Source organism: Pteropus alecto, unplaced genomic scaffold (genome assembly GCF_000325575.1).
Source record: "Pteropus alecto unplaced genomic scaffold, ASM32557v1 scaffold605, whole genome shotgun sequence".
Lineage (NCBI taxonomy): Eukaryota > Metazoa > Chordata > Mammalia > Chiroptera > Pteropodidae > Pteropus > Pteropus alecto.
Window position 1 is genome coordinate 493,029 of NW_006437456.1, and position 8,242 is coordinate 501,270.

At 35.8% G+C, this 8,242-nt stretch overlaps 1 pseudogene; it reads left to right on the forward strand.

Annotated features, from left to right (window-relative positions):
* The first annotated feature begins 7,867 nt into the window (after window positions 1–7,867).
* On the forward strand, window positions 7,868–7,986 carry LOC112481869 (annotated as a pseudogene).
* Window positions 7,987–8,242: the final 256 nt, after the last annotated feature.

Here is an 8,242-nt window from a genome sequence, read left to right on the forward strand (position 1 = left end):
CGCAGCTTCTCCCCTTACCCTCCTCCTGTGAGAGTCAGCTTCTTTGTTTCTCCCACCACTCAACTCTCGGGGTTCTGACCTGGTAGCTCTTATGTGCAGAACCCACACTCAGACATGCTGGTGTGCAGTTTGGGTGTTTTTTGTTGAGTTTTAGATGTTCAGCTCACTGTTGTTTCAAGAGGAGTGATCTGGGGACGTTTCTCATTCCACCATGTTTCTGACGTTGCTTGCTTTGCAACTTTTGATTGAAATCTAGACATTGTGATTCTTACCTTGCTGGGTACTGGACTTTTGGTATGCTTAAAAAATATTTTTGATATTTTGTTCTGGGTCTCTGTCAAATTATTTGAAACATTTGCCCTTTCCAGGTCTTATTTTAAAGCTTTATTTGGTACGTTCAGAGGAGTGTACAGTGTAAGACTAGTTTCGACATCCTCCTGAGTCAGTTCCCTTCTGAGTACTTTTGAGCACCTATGAATTATAAAATTTTTCACTCTACATGTTGAGAATATAAAATATTCCCAGCTCTTCATGAGCTCCGAACATTGTACACTATAATGCTTTCAGGTGATTCTTTCCCTCATGCGTACAGTGATCATTAATCAGGGGTCCCTCTAAAGATATATGAAGCTCTCTCTGTTCTTCAGTATCTTTTTCAGTATTTTCTCCTCTTAACTTTAGCTTCCTTGGCCTTGCTGGTCATCTTCTTTTCTTCAACTCATGCCAACTTCTGGGATCTGCCAGGTTTCCCTTCTCTTTGTATTATGACTTGAAAACTCCTCTTTTAGGAAGTAAGCTTAGGAAATCATAGGGCTCATTTTGTTTGTTTCCTGTTACACCAGGATCACTGTCATTCATCGCCTCATAGGCAATGTCTCAAAAGCAATTGTTTTTATATTTTACCTGATGTTTTAGGTTTTTTTTTTTTTTTTATTTCCAGTCAGGAGGATAAATCCAGTTCCCTATCACTCCATCTTGGCTGGAAGTAGAAATCTTCACATTATTCCTTGAAGAATGATAAAAGTGGTACGTGTCCATGGTACAAAGTCTATGATCCAATTCCAACTAATTTTCAGGTAGGGCATTAACCAGGAACTATGGATAATTTTTTTTTCTCATAATGATATCAGTGGTTCTATTTCTATTTGTTGGGTTTTTCTTTCCCCATCAAAGTGCTTGTTTTATGATGGGATTATGGTCTAATAAACCCAGCATAAACTGAAAATGACAGATACACCTTGTTTTATGATGGGATTATGGTCTAATAAACCCAGCATAAACTGAAAATATTATAAGTTGAAAATGCATTTAATACACTTAACCTACTGAACATCATAGCTTAGCCTACCCTTAAATGTGCTCAGAATATTTATATTAGCTTACAGTTGGGTAAAGTCATCTAACAGAATGAATACACCATAGAGTGTTGGTTTTTTATCTTCATGATCACTTGGCTGACTGGGAGCTGTGGCTTGCTGCCGCCACCCAGCATCATGAGAGAGTATTGTACTGCATATTGCTAACTCAGGAAAGGATCAATTCAAAATTCAAAGTATGCTTTCTACTTATGCAAATCACTTGTACACCATTATAAAGTTAATCTTAAGTCAAATTGTCATAAGTTGTGACTGTCTGTATATGAGTGGGTGTATTTCTGAACTCTTTATTTTGTTTCATCAATCTATTTATTTATCTTTGTGCAATACTATAATGCCTTGATTATTATAGCTTTATAATAACCCTTGAAACCACATAGAGTAAGTTATTTAAAAATTTGTTCATTTTCAAAGATTGTTTTGGCTATTCTAGATATTTGCATTTCCATATAAATTTCAAAATTATTTTGTCAATTTTTACCAAATAGTCTTCTTGGAGTTTGAGTGGAATTTCATTTACTCTATAAATTTAATGTTGATAAACATAGATTAACTTAAGGATGGCCAATAATATATCAATATTGAGTCTTCCAATCCATGGAACATGATGTCTAGCTCCATTTATTTGAGTATTCTTTAATTTCTCTCAGTAATGTTTTATAGTTTTATTTCTATCTATTTTCATATTTTATGTTAAAATTATTCCTAAATATTTGATATTTTTGGTCATAGTATAAATGATTTTTAATAAAGCTTATATTCTGTCTGTGAAGGAATTCAATTGTTTGTTGTGAGTATGTAAGAATACAGTTGATTTTTGTATATTGACCTTCAACTCATGACCTTGATACATTTAATTATTAATTTTAGTAGTTCGTTTAAATGTTACTTTAGATTTTCTTTGAATACAATTATGTTGTCTAGGGATAAGGACAGTTTTCTTTCATTGTAATGATAATGTCTTTTATTTTTCTTTCCTTGTTGCATTGGCTAAGACTTCCAGTATAACATGGAATAGGTATGGTAAGAGTAAATATTCTTTCTTTGTTTGAATCTTAAGGGAAAATTACTCAATTTTTCACCATTAAATATCATGTTAGCTGTAGAATTTTCATAGATATCCTTGATCATATGAAAAAGTTTGCCTATTCCTAGGTATTGCTTGTCTGTTTTCATATCATTCATGTTGTAGAGTTGGGCCACTGGCAAGTTTGACATTCCATGCTTAAATTTATTCACCTTTTAGACTTCTTCATTTTTGCTTTACCAGCACTGATACTTGTCTTTGGTTCCCAGATAAGTTGAATATTTAGGCCACTGAGAGATTAGGATGTTAGAATTTTGACTTGACTCATGCTGAGTGGTTTGTTCAGGTAATTTGACAACTTGACCATTCAGATTTTGCCAGAAAAATTAAAAGTTACTAGATACAATCAATTTCCAGGGTTCTGGAAAATAGTAGAAATCGGCTGTCAAATTTAGAAAGTTTGAAGATCTTCTTAAGATTAAATGTCTTTTGATTTTTAGTTCTGTCTTTCCTACACTTTGTTTTTATAATTGTTTTCAGAGATTTTGAATTTAGTGATTCAATTCTTTGTAAACAATTTCCTCAGATTAAATTTTTTGCCAACTTTTTTTATGTTGATGTAATATTTATTAAATTTGATCACTGCATGTATATCTTTCACTATTATTGACATAATACATACTGAAAATTACACAAATGATAACCGTAAACCTTCACGATTTTTTGAACACACCCAGAAAGTCAGAGCAGGAAACATTTTTGGCATATAGAAGATTTCTCGGCATCCCTTTCCGATCTATCCCAATGGTAAGCCACTGGAGGTGGCTTGCTCCAGCTCTTGAGAGCTGATTGTTAAGTTTTCAGGAATTTGATGAGGCAGTTCTTAAACATAGCTGTTATTAATAATTAAGTTATATCAAGTTAATATATTTTAATATAAAACATTTTACTTGGTCAACAAAACTTTATCTGGAGACTTTTAAATTAGTAATCCCAATTTTTAAAAAACAAAATTAAATTAATTTCCTGGAGTCAAACTACCCAAATAACTCTACCATGGAAACTGATGGCAACAGACTGCCTGTGTGGCACAATTAATCTTTCTAGTGCACATTATTCTTAAAACCTCCAAGCTGCTGCATAATTCTGTGAGAATGCAGAGTCTGATAAATGGAATCCACGAAAGGTCGCATTGAAAAGAGCTTTAGATAGTACAGATGAGGATCTGGGGCTCAGGTTTTGCTGGTGATGGCCACGTTTTCAAACTACTGAATGGGTACATGTTTTATTTCGTTAGGCCAAATGCCTGAAAGAATCTGCGTTTGTGAAGCGTCCTGGAAGAAACTGTACAGATGAGAATGAGAAAAAGAGGTGTCCGTAGTTGCCGAAATTTTTCAACTTGTTCCACTTGAGGGAAGCCAGGGATGGCATACCTTCCATGCGTAGCTTGCGCCTGTGGCAGCGTCAGGCGTTGGACACCGGTGACGTGGCGCCAACGGCCCGACCTGGCGGCTGGCGCCCTGCGGTCATTGCTACCGCCCAGGGGTGCTGAGGCCGGGCCTTTCATTTCAGCACAAATGTCAGTTTGTAAAATAGCAGGGGTGGATTCTGGAGGGTTTGCAGGCTTCCGTCTTGAAGGAAGTCTGGAAGGCTCAGAATTTCCAACTTGGTCACCTTAGAATCAGTCTCACAAGGCAGAACCACCCCGTGACCTAACTTCCAGCAGCCTCGGCAGGTATACTCAGTCCTCGGAGGGGAGACTGGTGAGCTACCTCCCTCATCAAATTGTGAATTTTCATTAGAGTCTCTGGCAAAACATCCTTGTTTTTTTCTCTTAATATTCCCACTGTGTGATCTCAGTCATGCTTATTTTGATGCAGAATCTCAGGGAAATCATACTTTTCCTACCTATTCCTTCCCCAATTTTGTATACTGTATTATTACAGGTTTGAAATGACTATCAAGTTAATCCTTGAAGGCAAACTGAAAAATATTTGTTTTTGTGGTGGAAAGTGACTGTTAAATTTGGACCAATTTATAGTGATATAATATCAATCTTCTAGGATTGCTAGGAGGGCTTTAAATGAAGTAAATATAAGTATTCACTGCATGTAACTTAAGTTTTATATTTATGTGAACTTCCTAGATCCATTTGTTAGGTTATTTTCCAGCACCTGGGGAGTGTCCCATTCTTTTCTTATTGGTTTCTTGAAATAGTCCACATCTCTGCCTTCCTGTCTGCTGCTATAGATAAACTTTCCCTGTGCCTATCTAAAGTACGTTAGTCCATTCGTGCATTAAAGCCCATTTCTTCTTATTTACTCAAGGATATCAGCCCAGCAATTTTCCTACCACTCATATATTTTGCTCTCTATTGAATCAGTCAGAATATGCATAAGTTTCCTAGTTTCTGGTGGATGCTGGAAATCCTTAACATTCCTTGGCTTGTAGCTACATCACCCCAATTTCAGTCTCTGTCATTACATGGCCTTCTTTCCTGTATGTGTATGTATATGTGTCTTCACATGTCTTTCTTATAACACCAGTCATTGGATTTAGGGCCCACCTAATCCAATATGATCTCATCTTAACTTGATTACATCTGCAAAGACTGTATTTTCAAATATGGTCTTAGTCAGAGGTGAACAAAAAGATATCTTCAAGTCATAACCTTTAGGACTTGAAGATATCTTTTTGTGGAGCACTGTTTGACCCACAACAAGAAGACTAGTCTAGGTGTGGAGAGCTTCAGACAACAGAACCAATACTGTTCTATCTTAATTTTGCCAGTCTACCAGATAACTTCCATGGTCAGGTATATATTTTAAAACTCTTTGAGAAGAGGCATTGTCCCAAGTCTTAATCAATTAGCTTTGGAGAGAAAGAAGTAGAATGAAAGGTTTAAGCCCTGCCCAAATACTTCCTTACCCCATCATGGCTCTGGTGCTACTTTGATACTACTCTGCTCATACTCTGGGCCTGGGATATTACTTCTATGGAAATAATGATTGAATATATATGCGTATACACACACACACACACACACACACACACACACACACACACACACACACACACACACACACACACACACACACATGGCATTTAATAGCCCCCAAATGGGGGAAAGCTAAGAATAAAAATTTTAAATTTTCTAAATATATTTTCTCACTGCTGCCACTGTTTTTTTTCCTTCTCACCAGCCCCCATCCTAAATGCCCATACAGAAATCAGCCTTCAATCACCTCTAGAGGTTTATTACATTTTTGAAAAATTGTTTTATTATTTGTTAGGAATGTTTCCCTTTTCATTTTGTATTCTCTCCAGAGTCGATTTGGGGATCCACCATCTTCATGACAATTGATAATCCTGCCATCATTTTAAATCTGAACTCTTCATCTTTTATTCACAGGGAGGAATAAAAGTTTTTTCATCTGTAATTTGGAAACTAAGCAAATAACATAATGAAACCAGTAAAGCATTTGTCGACCTCTAGTAATAAACTGGCAAGTGTTCCAGAACCAAGTTACAAAAAAGGACTATTGAATTTATCATCGTCACCTAAACTAAAGGAAAAGCATAGTGCAAAATTAGTACGTGATAAAATTGAACCAATGGTCTTAAGATCTCCACCAACAGGAGAATCCATTGTGAGGTATGCTTTGCCCATTCCATCAAGTAAGACAAAGGAGTTAATAGCAGAAGATGAATTGCTCAGGAAAATTACCAAACATCTGAAGATGGTAAGACACTTGTTGGTCCTTATGTTGGGGTCCCCATGACTCTCCCTGGGTTTAGTGATTTGCTAAGAGAACTCATTAGACTCAGCATATAGTCATAAATGGCTAAGATTTATTACAGTGAAAGGATATAGAACAAACTCAGCAAAAGGAAAAGGCATATGGGAAAAGTCTGGAGGAAACCAGGTTCAAGCTTCCAAGATTTCTCTTTCTTTAGAGCCTCACAGGACATGCTTAATTCCTTCAACAACAAATTGTGACAACACATGTGAAATGTCTACCAGAGAAGTTCCTTGGAGACTCAGTGCCTAGGGTTTTATTGGAGGAGTCACCTAGATACTATCTGCCTGTCATGTATCAAAATTCCAGACTTCCTGAAGGAAAGCAGGTGCTCAGCATAAATCATTGCTTGTACAAACCGTTTAGGGACAGTGAGCCACTGTTATTAGTTAGTGAATGGTGGGAACCCTCCTGAAATCCAAGTTCTGAGAGGCAAACAGATCTTCTGAATGACAAGCTTTTCTAAGTTTCATCCCTGCTCTGTTAATTCTTCTCTGTGCTTTAGAATCTTTAACTTTTAGTGCTGGGAAAGAAATCTTTCTTTCTCTGGGTTTCTTTTTGCACAGCGATCAAGAATTGAATTGTAAATATACCAAATACCAAGTGAGAACAATGGAGAATAGCAAAAATATGAAAGAAGAATATAGATTGTCAAACTTCCAAAATACACGTTTGCTTAAAGTTTGAGGAGTTGGTTCAGAGAATTTCCTTTAAAAATGTATTGCTTCTAGTCTTCATCTCTCTATTTCCCCCACTCTCTTTAGAGAAGAAAGTTGAGTCAGTTAGATTTTGAGGAATACTTTGGTGGTTAGTAGAGCTGATGCTTCAGCTATCTATAGACAGACCCTCTCCCTTTTTGATACCTGTCAACACAGAAATGAACAAGTCATAGGGCTTCTCTTCATTGCTAGGAAGTCATAGGGCTTCTCTTCATTGCTAGGGTCAAGGACTGTTGCTCATCACTTCTTCATGATGATATGAGATGGGGCATAAAGTGGAAAATTTAATTTATGGCACTGGCAGAAATGTCTTACTGCCAAAAAAGTCCTGACATGGTTTTCTAAAACATCTTTTTTACATTTAATATAATAATTTTAAACTACGAAGGTACTTAATTTGCTTTGATTTTCTCATAGGTTGTTTCTACTTTGGAAGAAACCTATGGAGTTAGCATGGAAAATGTAGAAAGCCCAGTTGTGACGTCTGAACAAGAAGATTTAACTTTTTCTGTAAGTATATGTAACCCTAATGTAGAGACATTAACATCGAGAAGAGCTAAAATTTGCTTTTGGTGTCCGTGTATGTCCACAGAATGAATTTCCCATCCATGAAAATGATCCTCCTAGGAAACCTGAAAATGGTGTATTGATTTTTCCATTCTCTGCTAACACTTCTCTTAAAGTTTAATTAATGTTATCTATATATTTATATATCTATATATGTATATATATGTATGTGCATATATATATGTATATGTTTTGAGCCTATTTTTAATGCTGATGCTTCTGTTTAATTTTTAAGCATGTAGTTGGATGTTGGTTTGAGATGTATATCTTTATCATGTTAACAAAATGTTCTTTGATTTCTATTTTGCTAAATAAAAACAAAACAAGAGGTTATTGAGTTTTAATAAATGTCTTTGTTGTATATATTGAAAGTAATGTGTCCACAGCCCTGCTATCCTGAACAAGCCTGATCCTGTTTGATCTCAGAAGCTAAGCAGGATTGGGCCTGGTTAGTACTTGGATGGGGGACCACCTAGGAAGACCAGGTGCTGTAGGCATAAAAAATAAAAAAATAAGGGATTGTAAGCTGACGAGGTCCTTGCAATCTGTGAGGTCAACCAAGGGTTGCCTCACCTAAAAAACAAAAAAACAAAAAAAAAGAAAGTAACATAATTATTGATGTCAGTATGTCATTCTCCTTTAATAATGAGATGAATTATTTTACATATTTCTTAATATTCAACTGTACTTTAATACACTTTACTCATAAAATATTTTCCATCTATTTTATAATTAGTTTTGTTAGTTAGAGAT